An 18,052-nucleotide genomic window follows, 5' to 3' on the forward strand; every position below is an offset into this window, starting at 1 on the left:
AGAGGGAACTTGAAATACTTTCCCAAATCACCCAAATAAAGTCCTCAGAGAATTAGGGTTTGATCCTCTAAGACTCAATGGGTTTCACTCTGCCTGCAGAGGGTAACTAATGTCATCTGCATCACCTTTTTTTTTTTTCCTTCTTTTTTTGGTACTGGAGAAGGGGACCTTGAGCTTGTGAGGCAGACAGCAGAACCACTGAGCTAAATCCCAGCCCTGAATCATCTTTTAAAATATGTATCTCTTAGTAAAGTTTAAATGGTAGGGTTTATTTTAACATATCTAATGCCATATTTCTCCATGGAATGGGTCTAAGTTCTCCATGATGGCTGGACAAATTATTCTGAGCCAATTTTAACTGACCTAAATGTCTCCAATATATGATACATTTTTCAAAGACAGGGACTAAATCTTACAACTCTTGATGTTTCTCTACCAGCACAATATCCTACAGATTCAATAAAAGATACTGGTGATCACATTTGCAATAATAATGATGGAGGGGAAATTTTCTTGGAATGAAAATAAAGGAAACTGGTAAATCCATCAATCTGACAGAATTTTTGGAAGATAATAGAATTCTTTTTACTGTCTGAATAAGATTCTGTTGTTTGAAGAGTTTAGCAAAGGTTATAAAATGTAATTAACTCAGAGAAAATGAAGAGTACTTAGGAAGATTTTATTTTCCCTTCATAATTGCAATCGATATGGTAAAATTGTCCTCAAGCAGTCATTTCTGTCACATTAGCATATACAGTTAGTTTGAAGTCCCTATTGATATATTCTCCTGTTATTTCATGTTTCTTCAGGTTAATAGAAAGGACGTTCATTCATTAGAATAAAATTGTACTAAAAATATAACCTGACCCAATTAGTAGAAGAAACTGCTTGGTATAACTGGTAATTCCAGCTATAGGCAGCAGAGGTAGTTGTTTTCACAGAAAATATGAGGTACTAATTACTCATACTCGAGTTTTCTAATTTTAATTTCAAATCTTAAAACTCTTAAAAATTATGGATCCTTTGTATTAAATCCCTTCCCACTTTCCTTTTGCCCTTTCTTTAGCAGTATCTACAGTCCAGTGTGGTCAACTGTTTTTTGTTTGCTCAGGTTTTAATTCTGTAATTGGGTTCTCAATTACTATGATACATGTAAATATCCCAGAGTGGACACTATTATAATTAACTTTATAGAATGTTTCTTGTCACTTCTGGAAGAAGATTCTAAATTCAATTTAACAAATATTGAATAATAATGATAAAACATGGAAGGTGTTATGGGAAAAATAAAGATAAACAAGTGTCTACTCAAGCACACCAGGCTTAAACCAGAAGCTGTGCATAATGAATACAAAACAGTCACTTCTGTAAAGGACTTATTTCCAAATCTTCTCATGTGACAATTTTAGGGCCATGGTGTCCTAAGATGAGACTCTAGTGTCAACATTCAAAGGGAAAAGTGTGGAATCCATGTTGACCTGCTTAGTCCCTTCTTTCAACCCCAGCCCCTGTCCCCCCTCGTTCCCCACTGGCATTCCCACCCCCTAACGTGAGTGCGAGAGTATTAGCTCTGTTTATTGCGTAATGTGTGGAACTCTGGGTAAGTCACTTAACTACTCTCGTCCTCAAAATCTCCAATAGTACAAGAGAGATAATCACACCAACTTTAGTGAGGATCAAACGAAATGCAAAAATATCTACAGTGTCTGGCACCTATGGGTGCTTGGTAAATATTAGTCCTTTTTCTTTTTCAGAAGTCATCTCATTGAGAGTATCTAGACAAAGGAACATGGCAAGATAACACTCGTCTGAAGCCAGTGATGATTCTGGCTACCGCCGTTAAGATGTTTAATTCAAAGATTATATGTATATGCCAGGTAATATTTTCCACTTAATTTGTATCCTCTGCTTCCCTCACTCCTCAGCTCCTACTAGCACTCTGAGAATCACAACACCCTAAAGCTCATTTCCCACTGAGTACCCTACATTTATAAAATTCAGGTGCTAACTGAACAGTCAAGAGATTTAACATAGGAAATATAACACAATTAGCTATTAGGAGATAAAACATAGCAGAGCATGCAACTATTGAAAACGGTGTAATTTAGCTTGAGGTAGCCTGAGGACAAAATAAAGGAATAATAATAATAATAATAGCAACTTGAACACATTTCATTATTCTGATATGTGGAAAATTGGGCAAGATTAGTAAGAGAATGAATAACTTTGGTTATTTTAATTACAGCAAAAAATACTTGAAGAGATTGCCAAAGATATAGTTATGCCCTATTAAACTAAAATGTATTTGTTTTTATTATATCCATGATAAATTATAACACATTTATAGTAATGAAGTAAATATGAATTTGTACTCATCATATATTGAAAACTCTAGGTAAATTAGTAAGAATAGTCCATTGTTTTATCCTCTTAAATCACAGGGAACAAACATCTCACCCAAAGCATGTCTGTTTCACTGATCATGAATTCAATTAAAAATAAATAAAATGAATGTAGAAAAGTCTCTGGAATATATAACACAAGAGCTTTATAGGACTTATGAAGAAAGCATTTTTACTTTGAATAAAGTAAAGGAATTCTACAAAAAATATACAAAAATGTATATAACTATAATATTTTACATATGTTTAACAAAAGCATACTTTCTTGGCTTTTCTTTAATCCAAGAATTAATAAATTCTTTAATTTATTTTTTTCCAATAAGATAATATATTATAATGCAAACCTATAACCTGATTTTATTTGTGTGGCTAAATGCAAAGAATACAATTAAATCTAACAATTACTAGACTTTAACAATACTAAAATACCTAAAGTGAAAGTCTTACTGATTACTTGTTTGTGAAATGTAATTCTTGTGGTAATATAACATTATTTAATAAAGAGCTTAATTTTCTATATAAAAATAATCACTTCCAATTAGTAAGTCTTACTCCAAATAATTTTGTATTTTGTTATAGAGTAGCAAAGTTACTTTGAAATGGCCGGAGGCAAAAAGTAAGTAACTGAGATCAGCAAATCATAACATTTCAATATAATCTAATGAGTAGAGTGAATCAGTAATGCAAGATCATTGTCAACTGTTTTTGCTCTTCCCCTGGCAGCACAATAAAGTCTAGAGATTGGAATATTGAGCAATTCAGTCAAGAGCCAACGTAATTTAAATTTTCAGGTAATATTTTCCATTTAATTTGTATCCTCTGCTTCCCTCACTCCTCAGCTCCTACTAGCACTCTGAGAATCACAACACCCTAAAGCTCATTTCCCACTGAGTACCCTACATTTATAAAATTCAGGTGCTAACTGAACAGTCAAGAGATTTAGCATAGGAAATATAACACAATTAGCTATTAGGAGATAAAACATAGCAGAGCATGCAACTATTGAAAACGGAGTAATTTAGCTTGAGGTAGCCTGAGGACAAAATAAAGGAATAATAATAATAATAATAATAATAGCAACTTGAACACATTTCATTTTTCTGATATGTGGAAAATTGGGCAAGATTACTAAGAGAATGAATAACTTTGGTTATTTTAATTACAGCAAAAAATACTTGAAGAGATTGCCAAAGATATAGTTATGCCCTATTAAACTAAAATGTATTTGTTTTTATTATATCCATGATAAATTATAACACATTTATAGTAATGAAGTAAATATGAATTTGTACTCTTGTCATATATTGAAAACTCTAGGTAAATTAGTAAGAATAGTCCATTGTTTTATCCTCTTAAATCACAGGGAACAAACATCTCACCCAAAGCGTGTCTGTTTCACTGATCATGAATTCAATTAAAAATAAATAAAATGAATGTAGAAAAGTCTCTGGAATATATAACACAAGAGCTTTATAGGACTTATGAAGAAAGCATTTTTACTTTGAATAAAGTAAAGGAATTCTACAAAAAATATACAAAAATGTATATAACTATAATATTTTACATATGTTTAACAAAAGCATACTTTCTTGGCTTTTCTTTAATCCAAGAATTAATAAATTCTTTAATTTATTTTTTTCCAATAAGATAATATATTATAATGCAAACCTATAACCTGATTTTATTTGTGTGGCTAAATGCAAAGAATACAATTAAATCTAACAATTACTAGACTTTAACAATACTAAAATACCTAAAGTGAAAGTCTTACTGATTACTTGTTTGTGAAATGTAATTCTTGTGGTAATATAACATTATTTAATAAAGAGCTTAATTTTCTATATAAAAATAATCACTTCCAATTAGTAAGTCTTACTCCAAATAATTTTGTATTTTGTTATAGAGTAGCAAAGTTACTTTGAAATGGCCGGAGGCAAAAAGTAAGTAACTGAGATCAGCAAATCATAATATTTCAATATAATCTAATGAGTAGAGTGAATCAGTAATGCAAGATCATTGTCAACTGTTTTTGCTCTTCCCCTGGCAGCACAGTAAAGTCTAGAGATTGGAATATTGAGCAATTCAGTCAAGAGCCAACGTAATTTAAATTCTTATTGCTATATTTAGTCCTTGGCTTAAATAGGCCAAAAAAGAACCCTTAGAAAAAGTAATTTACTAAATCACAGCACCAATCAAACCATGAACAACAAATTGTAATATTTGGCTCTTCTCAGGTTCCTCTTGTGGTGCTGACACATTAGATAAGTCTGACTGACAAGCAATAGTTCACAGGTAAGAAGACCAGAACGTGTTTTCGGCAGAGCCGAGGATTGGGTATAGAGATAGGTGATCTTATTTTTTAACTAGGATGACTTTGCAGTGCTTCCTTTTTGTTTAAATTACCCTTGGGAAGGTTAACATCATTTCCAAGCTCCCAGTTCACAAGCTAATCAATTTGATGAGGCTCAGCACACTTGTGAGGTAGCTTTGATCAATGGCCATCAAAAATTCTGATTCCTTATATGAGCTATCAGTGAGACAAAATGCTGGTCATCCAGGTAACACTTACACACATATTCATGCACTCATGAACATGCACACACCCCCAGAAAATTCCTTAAAAGAAGAAACCATTTCTTATTCTTGCTTATATGGTTGTTATAAAGATTAAATGAATTCAGGTATACAAAGAATTTATAGCACTTGGCACAGGGAAATCACTTAGTAGGTATTTCATTGTTGCTACTATTGTCCATATTTACTGTGCTTGGCATAATAACTGTTCTATATCTGGAAAGCAATACGTTTTAAATAATTTTAAAATGAATATAGATTTCTTATTTTTTCTGTTCTGTTAGACACTGAAAAAAGAGGATCCAAACTTACAATTTCAACTAAAAAAGAAAGTTTATGCTATGTTTAAAATTTTTGAAAACCATTACTACAGAGAATGGAGAGTCAGTAGTGCTTTAAAAAGGAATAGTATGATCATATTTCATATTACAAAGTTACTTGAAATTATAGGTGATGTGAAAAAGCCTTAAAGCAGAGAAACTAGATAGGAAAGTTTAATGCCCACATAAGAGAAAATAAGATCTTTAATTAAGGAAGCAGTTACGAAGGTAACAAAGGGATTAGATTAGTGAGATGGGGTACAGAAGTTATAAAGTTTAATAATCAATTCTAAGGTGACAGTGAAGAAGTCACAGAGGGAAAGTCGTGTTAGTGACTCAGAAGAGAGAAACAAAGGTGACCCTTAGCCAGAATAGGTTATTCATGAAGAAGAAAAGGCTGGTAAGAGAAATAATTGCATGTCAGTGGGACATTCATGTAAAATGTCCCCAAAGTGGTGGGATATAATAATTTGAAAATTAGAGCTAAAACATGAGATGGAGGCAGATAATCGGGAATACTGGAAGAAAGATTGAAATCATAAACATTGATGAGACTGACCAGAAAGAAGCAAAATAGAGACAGGAAGAGGGAGGAGGAAGTGGAAGTAAGAAAGGAACTGCAAGAAAGCTGTCCGAGGAAAAGAGGAGGACAAGAAGAGTAAGACGCAGCCTGTTAGAAGTTTTCAAGCAGGGGGAGATCAGTAGTGACAATTATCACAGAGATAAAATAAACCATAAAATGAGGATGAAGATATCCTTGGGCACAGAGTAGGAGCTGAATAATATTTGAGAAATTGGGTATATCAACTACCACACGTGAACAGACAATCTTCAATCTTTGCCTCCAATCTATCCTTAATTATCTGTCAATCACTAAGCATTTTTTCCAAAAGTTGAGTCCCTTGAAATAGGAAGTACATTGATTTAGTCACTTCTTCAAAAAATACAAGACTAATGTTTTGTCTTAGGCTATTCACTCTGCTAGAATACAATTCAAATATTTCTCTGCATGCAAAGGACCTACTGATCTCTTACACATAAATCAAATCTGAACTCCTGGACTAATCTTCCATGATTTTCCTAAACAGAAGTAATCATCATCTCCATAAAATCCCGAACAGACTTCTTATTATATATATCACAAGGTTTTAAATAACACATACTGATAATTCTCAAATTTGCCTTTCTGTCCCTGATCTTTCTGATGAAACCCACCCTGTCCCTCCAAAAGGCTGTCTGATCTTTCCATTTAAATGTCTAGTAGACATCTCAAACTCATCTCCAAACATACACGAAACTAAACTTTTTGCTCCCTACCACCTCATCCAATTTTTCCCCACAGCCTTCCCTATTTCAGTAAATGATAAGTCTGTTCTTCCTGTTATTCAAGCTACACAATACAGTTATTCTTGTCCCCTTTGTTGTAAGTTTCACATTCAACCCATTAGCAAAAGCTGTATGCTCTCCTATGTTTGGAATCTGATGACTTCTCACTCTCTATCATGAATTCTCAAATACAGTTGTCTCATCTGGGTCATTTGTCTGGATCAGAAGTCAACACACTTTGCCGGAAGGGCTTATGTGAGTAAATGTTTTAGGCTTTGTGGGTCATACAGAGTGTGGCAACCACTCAACTCTGCTGCTGTCAGTGAAAAGCAGCCATAAACAATACTGAAATGAATGAGTGTTGGCTGTGTGCCAATAAAACTTGATCTCCAAAACCTGCATAGGCCACATTCGGCTAACAGGCCATTTCTTCCTGAGTCCTTTATCTGAATTGCCGCATGGTTCTGTAATTACAGTATTCTCCCTATCACCTTCTTCCTAAAGTGGGAATGTAGTTAAAAGAGATAATCTTGAAGAAGGGAGGAGGATGACCTAAGGAGTGTGAAATAAAATGGAGACATTCACAGCTGCCTTTTCTTGGTAAAGTAGTACAAGGACTATCTATTAAGCACAAAGGGGCTAGAGTGGGATGAACACAATTATGAAAACAGGCCTCATCTTCTGTGATCTTCTTTCTTTTCCCTATTCAGCAAGGACATTTAGGCTTTTAAAACCTGTATTTCTGGGCCAAGCATGGCAGTGTACCCCTATTGTCTCAGCACTTGGAAGGGTGAAGTAGGAGGATCACCATGAGTTCCAGGCCATCATAGGCTACAAAGCCTGGACTTGTTTGACTCTGTCTCAAACAACAACAATGGTATCAACAACAAAAAGTCATGTGTGGTGGTGTACTATAATTATAGTACTCTAAGAGGCAGAGGAAGGAAGATCGCACAAGTTTGACCCTCACCTGAGCAGCTTAGCAAGATTTTGTAACAAAATATAAAGTTATTTATGTAGCTCAGTGTGAAGGCCCTGTGTTCAATACCTTATACTGGAAAAAACCCAAAAAGCTATTTTTTTTCTCCTGAAAAGCTCTTTGATCTACATTTTACCTGACCTGCAGCTACTGCCTACTTGTCTGTTCAAACTCAGTTTAAAGGGCTGGAGATTTAGCTCAGTGGCAACTCACCTATCTCACAAATGCAAGGTCCCGAGTTTGACCCCCAGTACCAAAAAAAAAATAAAAACAAAAACAAAACTCATCTTAGATAACACTGATTCCACAAATACCTAGCTAGTCTCCTGCTTGACTTGGACTCAGAAACTTGAGCTCTCATTCATACCTGATACAGGTTTCCAATCACTATTCATCTGAAGACCACGTGATTTGCAAGATTACAGAAGGAAAAAGCAATCAAATCTCCTCCTATGGAAAGGAATAGAATTTTCCTGAGGGAAGGGAAAGTGCTGGCTGGTGAGAAATGCTAAGGGCTGTATAAAAGCAGAGCTCAGCACAGCCCTACCTAGAGGAGCAAGAGCAAGTTCACAGGGACAGCTCCATGTGGAAATCTAAGACTGCAAGACAGCACTGCCTTCATCGGGGCACAGAGAGAAGAGTCACTCTCACCCTGGGATGAGATAAATCAGAGTTTACTGAGAAGGAAAGCAGAGATTGGGTTATAAGGAAACCATGGGACACTGCAAGAACCCTGGTTCTTACAGTAACAAAGTTTGTATCATTGCTTGGCTAAAAGGGATGAAAGTGAGTGAACTAGAGCCTGGAGGAAGAGAGCTGCAGGTGGACCTGAGATGAGCAGTGGCTCACAGTTGAGTGAGATGGTCAGCCCCAGGTCAACTAGAGAGGAAGCCAGGGACAGAACACTCAGCTCTCGTCCTCAACTCTTCTTCTTCCTCCAGGAGCTCCTCAGGAGCCAAATGTAACAGGAAGCCAGAAGAGACAGGGTCCAATGACAGAGTCCGTGTTGATCTCCTCAGGCAGAAGGCAGGGTGCAGAGTGAGCCCAGAGAAACAGATGGAAGACAGGCCACATGAAGACCTATGCTGGAAAGATCCAACTCATGCTAAGGAGACCTACCTTCTGATTGCCCTGGTGGGTCATTAGCAGAGGTAATTCTTTTTTTTTTTTCTTTTTATTGAGTTTATTGGTACAATCTAGGTATACAATACAGTTACATTCATTATTGGGATCCTGTACCTTTACATAGTAGGTCTTGATTCTCATTTTTTCCCCTTGTCCCTGCCCTCCCTTCACCCCCTCCTCCCCTCCCCATTTACAAACTCTTTATTTCCATTTTTTTCAGTTTCTCATATTTTTTTCCTCTCCCTTATTACCTTTCCCCCACCCTTCCCACTTTCCCTACACCTTTAGCCCTTTACTTCCTATTTCACATTATTACTTATCTCATTAGGATCCTGTGTACTATTATAGTGTTTCACACCAGAGAAACTATTCGGTATTTCAGTTAAAGAAATCTCTGTATGAACATTAAAAATAGGGAATCCTAAAATAAAACTAAAAAGGAAATTAAAAGAGAAAAGGCAATGATGTAACATTAAAATAATCCTTAATTCTGAAGATGAAAATGGTCCCTGAACATATTTAAATTGCTTCTTGCTCTTGTAGTCTTATCTTATTTTTTTCATTATTTAGAGAATACTTTATTAGTTTCTGTAATCAAACCCACGTAGATATGACCTTACATATTTAGTACAGTGTGTTACCCCTGTACAAATGGAAAAATATTTAACATTTCTAGACCAATATGGCTGTCCATTTCTGTACAATGCTAGCTCAACACAGTAAATTGGGATAACTTTTTTCAAAGTTGGCAGCACCGTTAAAGTTTCCCAAAATTCAATTTATATATAATGTATATATATATATGTTTATATTTATATAAAAAGACTAATAATAGCAGTATGATCGATAGCAGCAACAGCTTTTCCAGGTTAGCAGAGGTAATTCTTTAAGATGGGGACAAAAGGGACAATAAAAACCTGGCTGATAAATTCATACATACATGCATACCCCAACAAGGACAAATAATAGAATTGCTAGGTGGCATTGAGATCCAAGTTGAAATGAGACACTTTATTCTAAGTGACAGAGAAGCAGTTCAGGGTCCTGATGCAGGTTGAGTTATTCAACAAGAAGAAATCACCTGGAAAGTGAAGGACTCAAAAACCGAGTTGAGGAAAGTAGGTAAAGAAACTGAGTATGTTCAGTGCAGAGGGAATAAAACACTAGGTGATATAAAAATTGTGTATTTAAAAAGCTCTAAAGCCTTCCAGGTAGAAAGGGGGTTAGTTAGGCCTTTTATGCATAGCTGCAATAGGCAGACTTATAGTAGGGCAAGTGAGTGCGCATTTGAGAAAGGAATGTAATGGATTCATGATGGAAGGAATCATGGTTATAATTGCAGGGATGGCTTGTGTTGAAGAGCAAATGTCCTAGCACTTGTACATGGTCATTGGCTGGGAGGAGAGAGGGGAAGGAGGCAATCACATGGAGATGGTTTCAAGTATCAGAAGGACAGGTGGACCATATAATACTGAATTCTCCTCTACTTTGGGGAATCTAATATTAATTCTTACCTCAATAAAAATAACCATGATCGTAATCACAGTCCAGATGTGAAAATTAAATCTGGCTTATGATAAGTTAAACCCAATAAAAATAGAAAAAAAATTGTCATTGCTCTAACATTCACTTTTTTCCTGTCCTCTTTCATTTTCAGAAATGAATTCACATGAAGCAATTCTATAAAGGAGAGCAGTGGAGGTGAAAATATCACAGAAAAGGAGAGCAATTTGACTAGTAAACTCATCGAGTTGAGACAAATGTGAAAACTCATTACAACCTGAATTTCTCACCCAGCTCAGTTTCTCCTCTCTTTTAAACTTTCTAATAGAAAAAGTTGAGTTCCCATTATTGCCACCTCCACTGTTTGCCCTCACTTCCATCAAAAAATAAATAAATTAGAGATACCTCTTTTCCCCCATTTATTTTAATCTAAAATGTTGTGATCCCTCTGGATTTATTTTATGGTTTCTCAAAAGACTAAGTCTTGGAAATCTCATTCTTAAACCCATGGGGAATATCTGTATTTCTACTTTATTTGGGCAGGTCAATTGAGAGGGAATGGCATTTGATTTAACACCTGTTAAATTCTGTAGACTATACATTAAAGGTATTGTAGAAAAGTAAGTACTGCAATGAAGTTCTGCTTTATTTTGTATTTGAAAATAGTATTGCTGACCACTATATTATTTGTATATTCATGAAACTGAAAAAATAATAAATATGTAATCTCATCAGCTTATATAAATGGTGTGTTTGTGTTTCTCTAATACAACAGCTTGCTCACTCTTTCAAGTCAGAGACAATCTTTTAAGTCACTTCATCTCTAACAAATCACAAGAAAAGTAACAGTGGTGCACTGAGCATCTCCTTAATGCCAAGCTCTTTACACACATTTTCTTTTCTTAACAAACTCCTTTTTATTCCGAGATGAAAAATCTGATCCTTAAGCGTTTTAGTTACTATTTTCCCAAGATTTTATAGCTAATAACTTACAGAGGCTGGATTCCAAGTGTGGTTTCTGTTATCCCATTCAAAGCTCTTACCTATTAGACTATACTCCTTACAAACCACAATATGATGGGGACTATTTTTGTCTGCCAAATATCCATTCTCTCCTTTCTTACTGTAACAGAACCCTAATTTCAGCTGAGCATCTTGCTGTGCTGATATTAGTTTTCAGCACCCCGTACAGCTAAGCATGTGCATGTGAGTAGGAAGCACATTAAAGATGTAATTTGTAGTGTGTTTTATGGAAATTTCTCCTCCCGATGCCACCATTTCTTCCTAAAATGTCAGTGTGATGCCTGAAGCTTTCACAGGCATTTTGAGATATCAGATGACTTTGAGGACGGATGCCAGGCTGGGGATAAAGAGCACATGTGACGTTCTCCCAGGGAATCACAAGGATGCCATGCTAATGCTGGTCTTCCCATTCCCAGACTTCTTTTACGTGAGTGAGAAGTCAACCTCTCTTTCTTGGAAATATGCTGAATTTACTTTTGTTAGACATGCTAAGTATATTATGCTCAACATCTTTTTATGAAGCTGAACTTGATTCCTCTTCTTTAAGACTCCTGGGCTTCTTCTCTAATCTCTATCTTTTAAAACCTAGCTTAAATTCCAACTTGTCTGAAAAGCCTTCGCTGGTCTGGTTAATTTCAAGTAAGTTACAAAGCATTTGTAAGTATCATTTTTTCAAAAAAGCCTTTTATTGTAGTTAAATAATATAATGACTTTTTTTTTAATGAAGGCTGTTTCCCTGACTCACAAAGGTTGATTTAGCTATGTAGGCTCGGCTCCAAGTAAGAACAGACTTCTTCTAGACATATATTCCAGATTGTTCCTAGTAGTTTAATGGTAAGAAAATGTTAGATTAAATAAGACATTAGGAAAGTTGGCAGAGTAAACTCAACTGACTGTAGATTAATTAGATTTGAAGCACGAAAGTAAATGTTTTAGGAAATGTTCTAGAGTCAAAAGGGACCTTCTGTGTAGTCCTTAAAATTCCTTTACTTTCCTGGGACTTTGTCTTCTCACTGCAATTGCTCCCACATAATTTTCCTCACTAGTGAGCTAAAATAATAAGTTTTCTTGAAAGATCATGGACCTGTGGAATCCTTTCATGGAAAAAAACTCAAGGAAATAACGTCACTAACATAAAATATAGTAAGTATTAACTATTACTTTTAAAAATCTGTTTAATCTATTAGGCCAAATTATTCAGATCTTATTAGGCTCAAACTTTTGTGTGCAGAAGAATTCTTAGGGAATTCTTTAATGTAGAATTCTGGGCCCAAGATCTAGAGTCTGACTCAGTTGGTCTGCTGAAAGCATTCCTCAGCATTCTAACATTGGTGCTACATATCCAAAACTTTATTAGAGACTGCTACTCTTTTGTACCACTTTTTGTGCATTTTTTGTGTCATTTTTCATATAGACTTAGTTTTTGACTAAATAACTTTGAATTTTATTATAAAAAAATTCTATAATTACAAACTATCATTCAATTGTGCCCTTAAATACTCTTAACATGAAGTATGGTACGGTAGTACTCCCAGGTCAACCATGGTTTAGAGCTACCCCAAACATATGGTAACTCATCACTATACATTTTACAAAGATTTATAACATTTTACTTTGAATTTTAACACATTGTTCTGGTTTTGGTACATGTAAAGTGTATATAATCGAAGTAATACACTTGCTCCTTGCCCTTTGCCCTGTAATTTTCTTAGATTTTTAGGAATACTTTTAATATTCCTTTATACTTGTCTTATATAAAAGCTAAAACAGTATACGAACTCTGCTGCACTTTCTTTTCTTTAAGAGACATCTTGAAACTCTTTCCTTAGTGCAATGGAGTTTGTTCTCTTGTTTTTCAGAGTGCACTCTATCCTGTTGTTAGAATGTGACATGGTTTAACAAGTCCTTTATCAATGAACAGATTTGTTGCTCCCACACATTTTGCTCTTACAAACAATGCTGCAAAAGATACCCTTATGCTTAAATGGAGAGTTACCATATGATCCAACAATTCTACTCCTCTAGAGAATAGAAAACATGTTCCTGCAGAAAGTTGTACACAAATGTTCACAGTAACCTTGTTCACAATAGTTCAGAATTGGAAGCAACCCAATTATCCATCAGCTGGTGAATGGATAAACAAAATATGATGCATCCATACTATGGAATATTATTCAACCCCAAAGATTAGAGTATTTACACAATCTATAACATGAGCGAACCTTGAAATCATTGTACTGAGTGAAATAAGCCAGCCAAAACTGGGCATGGTGGCACATGCCTGTAATCTCAGCACTCAGGAGGCTGAGGCAGGAGGATCGTGCTGAGTTTGAGACCAGCCTGGGCTACATAGTGAGTTCTAGGTCAATCTCAACTACATAGTGAGACCCTGTCTCAAAAAACCAAAAAAAAGTTAGCCAAAAAGGCCATATATTATATAATTCTATTTGTATGAAATGTCCAGAATAGGCCAATCCACAGAAATACAAAGTGGATTAGTGGTTGCAAGGTATCGGGAATGGAAGGAATGATGAAAATGTTCTGGAATTAGTTGTGATGATCGCATAGTCTTGTGAATATGCTAAAAATCACTGAACTGTGCACTTTAAAAATGAATATGGTATGTGAAGTATATTTCAGTCTTTTAAAAAAATCTTTATACATATCATTTCATGTGACTACAAACATTTTTATAGGATAAAACCCCATTAAGTAGGATTACTGGGTCAAAAGTCATATGCTCTTTTAATGCAATTTTGATAGATTTTGGTGAATTTTTCTCCAGATTTTGTGCCAAATTATACTCTCATCAATATGTATGAAAGGGCTTGTTTCCCATTGTCTTGCCAATATAATGTATTTTTGAATTTTCAGAGTACAAAAACTGATAGAAAACCAAGTGGTGTCTCGGTATGGTTTTAATTAGTTCTCTCTCTTAAGTGAAAGTGTGGGTTTTTTGGTTTTTTTTTTTTTTTGCCTATTTCTTTCAAAACAAATTTAATCCATTGGAAATGTTCTTTTGTGCTGCCATGTGTGTTGCATAAGAATCTGTAATTCTTATGGCAGGAAGGAGTTTGAGTTTGGTCTGTTTTCAGCCCTCTCAATCAACCCCAATTTCAGTCCTACCCTACAGTTCAGTGTATAATTATTCAAATTAGTGATGAGTCTCTTTAGCAACAAATTGAACCTCTGCAGAAAATGAACCAAGTGCCATGAAAAGCAAATAGAAGCAAAATTTCTAGCCTTTAAATCTGAGCTTCTGAAAAACCAAACAAAAGCCCACATGCTCTCCAAATTACTGATTACACAATCATCTCTGAATCCTGACATCTGATTTTTTTCCCAAGGTTAATGACTTGTAGCTCTGTTCTGCTAGCAGTAAAAATAAACCATATAAACATCATTCTTTAAATACATTTATTTGCACAACTCCTTCAATCGCTAAGGTTAATCTTCCATCTGTGTAATAACTTGGATCACAAACGTGCCCATTTTCTGGGTGGAAAAACAGATTCCAGTGAAAACTCCCAAGATGAGATCAGTTGTGAGACTGCCTGCCGATAACATACGGCAAGTCCAGTTTTAGCAGCAATTCTTTAGATTCTGCAGTTTCAAAATATCTTCAATCTGATGTCTCAGGTACCTCCAACTGAATTCATCTCCAAACAGACACATAACCTAATAGTTGAGGTGTGTCTCGCTGTCTCACAACCTGTATTCCTTCTAGTGACATTTTCCCTACCCATACTTGATGCCTTAAATCTCTGAATCATGGAGATGTTGTTCAAGATCATAAAAACAATGAGAGCCAGAGCTGAGATAACAGTCAGAGCTAACATTTATGGAGCATTCACTGTGCCAGGCTGTGTTCTAAAAACTAACAATGTTAACTCATTTATAGAGATACAAATATAATTCACTCATACAGATGAAGAAACAAATCGTAGAAAGTTAAACATCTTACCTAACGTCACACAGCTGATAACAGAGTTAGGCCTCCAATCTAGAATGTCTGTTTCTGTTGACTAATACTATACTCTGATTCTGGTGTCTGTCCTAATTGCTACACTGTATCAAATCTCTGGGACAATTTGACTGAACACTATTTATCATGGTGTTAGGGTGCACATGTTAGGTAGGCACTCTACCCTCTGGGCTACTTCCACCGTTCTCCAACTGTTCCATTGAGGGGAACAATGCTCAGACATGTGAAGTTCTGCCTCTTCTTGGTACAATATTACATAAGGAAAAAATGGAATGATAAGCTCTGTATCAATTCTTACGTGGACCATCAGTCAGGCCAGTCTGGATGAGTTCAGAGGAATGACAGTACACTTACTTCATTAACAAGCGATTGTTTAGTGCAAGTATGTCCGACTCAATATTTGGGGAATACTTATACTAAGAAATTATTCATCATTCACCTGAGATTCAAATTTAATGGAGCATCTTGTATTTTATCTGGCAAACCCTACCTGCATGGAAAGGAAAAATGTTGTGTGTCTTGCAGGCACTTTTCTTACTTTATCCAATTGTGTTCCATTTAAATTATTTATGGTTACCAGGATTCCCAAACCTTCCTCAGAACCTCCAGCAGAGCTCCAGTTATATGAACCTTTTTTGTTTTGGGGGGAGGTGCTGAGGATGAACCAGTTTTTGACAAGGATAAAATTACCGTTATTATCTGGGCTTATCCCATGGGAAATGGACGTGAAAAAAATGAGTTCTATTTATCATAATAAAAGCATTAAAAAGCAACATCGATAACAGGCTAGTGCCTATGTCACTTTCTCCTCTCTGAGAGACAATACCTGGCACCAAAACTTAAAGGAACAGAGGTTTATTTTGGCTCATGGTTTTTAGAAAATTCAGTCCATAGTGGGCAGGCTCCAAGGCAAGGAGAAGGGCATGGTGGGTGTGTCTGGTGGAGCAAAGTTGATCATATCATGATGACCTGGAAGCAGGAAGAGGAGCTGGGGAGGGAGACACAGCTTTCCAGGTCACGCCCCAGTGATTGCTTCTTCTATCCAGGCCCCACCTCCCAACACAGCACGTTTAGCTATGGATTCTACAGTGGATTAATCCACTGATGGATAGAGCACCCCCATGATCCAACCACCCTCCAGAGTCCCACCATTGAACACATGAGCCTTTTGGGGCATACTCCAGACCTAAAATACAGTAACGAGGGTCAGGGATTTAGCTCAGTGGTTCTGGTGCCTGCCTCCCAAGCGCAAGGGCCCGAGTTCGATCCCCAGTACCAAAAATAAGTAAGTAAGATATAGCAATGAGATACTGTTGCAAGAATTCAAATAGGTTAACTAATTTAATTCTCAAAATAGCTCTGGAATGTATGTACTATCATTATATCCATTTTACAGATGACAAAACCGGATATCAGCAAGACTGGGGAAAATGGCCAAAGTTAATTGTGCCAAATAATTTATATAGTAGCGTACTGTTTGAATATGGTAGCTATTTTATTTAAACTAAGATATAAAATTTATTTCCACAATTGCCCTGCTCTTGCCAGGCAGGCACAGCACCACTGAGCTACATCCCCAGCCCTTACAAGCCGTATTTCAAATGCTCAATAGTCACATGTTGCAAGTTGCTATCTTATGGAAATTGTACATAAAATAGTCTCAGTCTTAGAGACAAGACCAGCTTCTGGGATGTGTGACTTGTGCAGTTGCATAGAGTCCTAAATATGGATGAATCATGCTTGATTTAATGCTGCTACTGTCTTGAAAGTCTTAACAACTTTTTAACAAGGGACCCTGCATTTTTATTTTACCCAGGGCCTAGCAGGTTACAAAACAGGTCCTAATGACAGAAAAGTTTCTGGACAGCACTGCTGGGTATAAAAGAAGTAACAAACACAAGTTATAATTGGACTAGACCTTCACAGGAGGAGGATTTGAATAGTGCCATGTTGACAAGATCTCACTCCTGTGCTTGGGGTGAAAACACTTTTTTCCAGACTCCCTTACCTTCCAAGACCTACAAAATAAAACATTTTATATAGGATTTATATTCATAGGCAATATAGTTGGGTTCTAAGCTTTCTGGGTTCTGCTTCTGGAGCTGACCACCTGCTCCTACCCCACTCCACCTTGCTACTTGCCCTGGATCTGACCAAAGAGGGATATATTTCAAAAGTCACTTTACACACACACACACACACACACACACACACACACACACACAAAGTAGAGGGAATTATCATATAACTATAAATGGTATTTGAATCCAGCCTCCCATTGCTGAATACACCCAGGCAGAACACCAAGTTGAGAGGCAGGCCACTACCTACCTAGATTCACATTTAACCTATAAATGGCAACAATCAAAGCAGTGGGTCTTCTCAACTACATTATTTCTTAAAATTTCATATTATACCATGCAGTCTCACAATTAGAACAGAGGATATGTTCTTTATTTTCTTCTCTTTTGTGGGGGCAATACTGGGACTGAACCCAGGGCTTTTACAGTTAGCTATATCCCTAGCCCTCTTTATTTATTTTAAAACAGAGTCTCATTAAGCTGCCCAAGGTAGAATCAAACTCGTGATCCTCTTGCCTAAGTCTCCTGCGTTTTGGGATTATAGGTATGCACTATCATACTTGACTTATTTTCTCCTTTCTTAACATGCAAGTCTTGTATCTGTGTCTTCACTCAACATTATTTGAAATATACTTACCTCACTATGGTGACACAGCTTTTAGAGAGGCCTGGAAGAGCAGAGATTATATTAGCCAGGTCTCTCTGAGGTGGCTTCCTTGAGGTTTAAGGATTAG

General features: G+C 36.1%; 1 long non-coding RNA gene across 2 annotated transcripts; it reads left to right on the forward strand.

Annotated features, from left to right (window-relative positions):
* The first annotated feature begins 1,620 nt into the window (after window positions 1-1,620).
* On the forward strand, window positions 1,621-10,605 carry LOC104858767. Of its 2 annotated transcripts, none has more exons than XR_779214.1 (4): window positions 1,621-1,669; window positions 1,755-1,877; window positions 8,543-8,752; window positions 10,384-10,605. It is a non-coding gene; the product is annotated as an uncharacterized LOC104858767 (long non-coding RNA). The 2 variants fall into 2 exon arrangements; XR_779215.1 differs by having other exon boundaries at window positions 8,621-8,752.
* Window positions 10,606-18,052: the final 7,447 nt, after the last annotated feature.

This window comes from Fukomys damarensis, unplaced genomic scaffold, assembly GCF_012274545.1.
Source record: "Fukomys damarensis isolate Sample0158 unplaced genomic scaffold, DMR_v1.0_HiC HiC_scaffold_1, whole genome shotgun sequence".
Classification (NCBI taxonomy): Eukaryota; Metazoa; Chordata; class Mammalia; order Rodentia; family Bathyergidae; genus Fukomys; species Fukomys damarensis.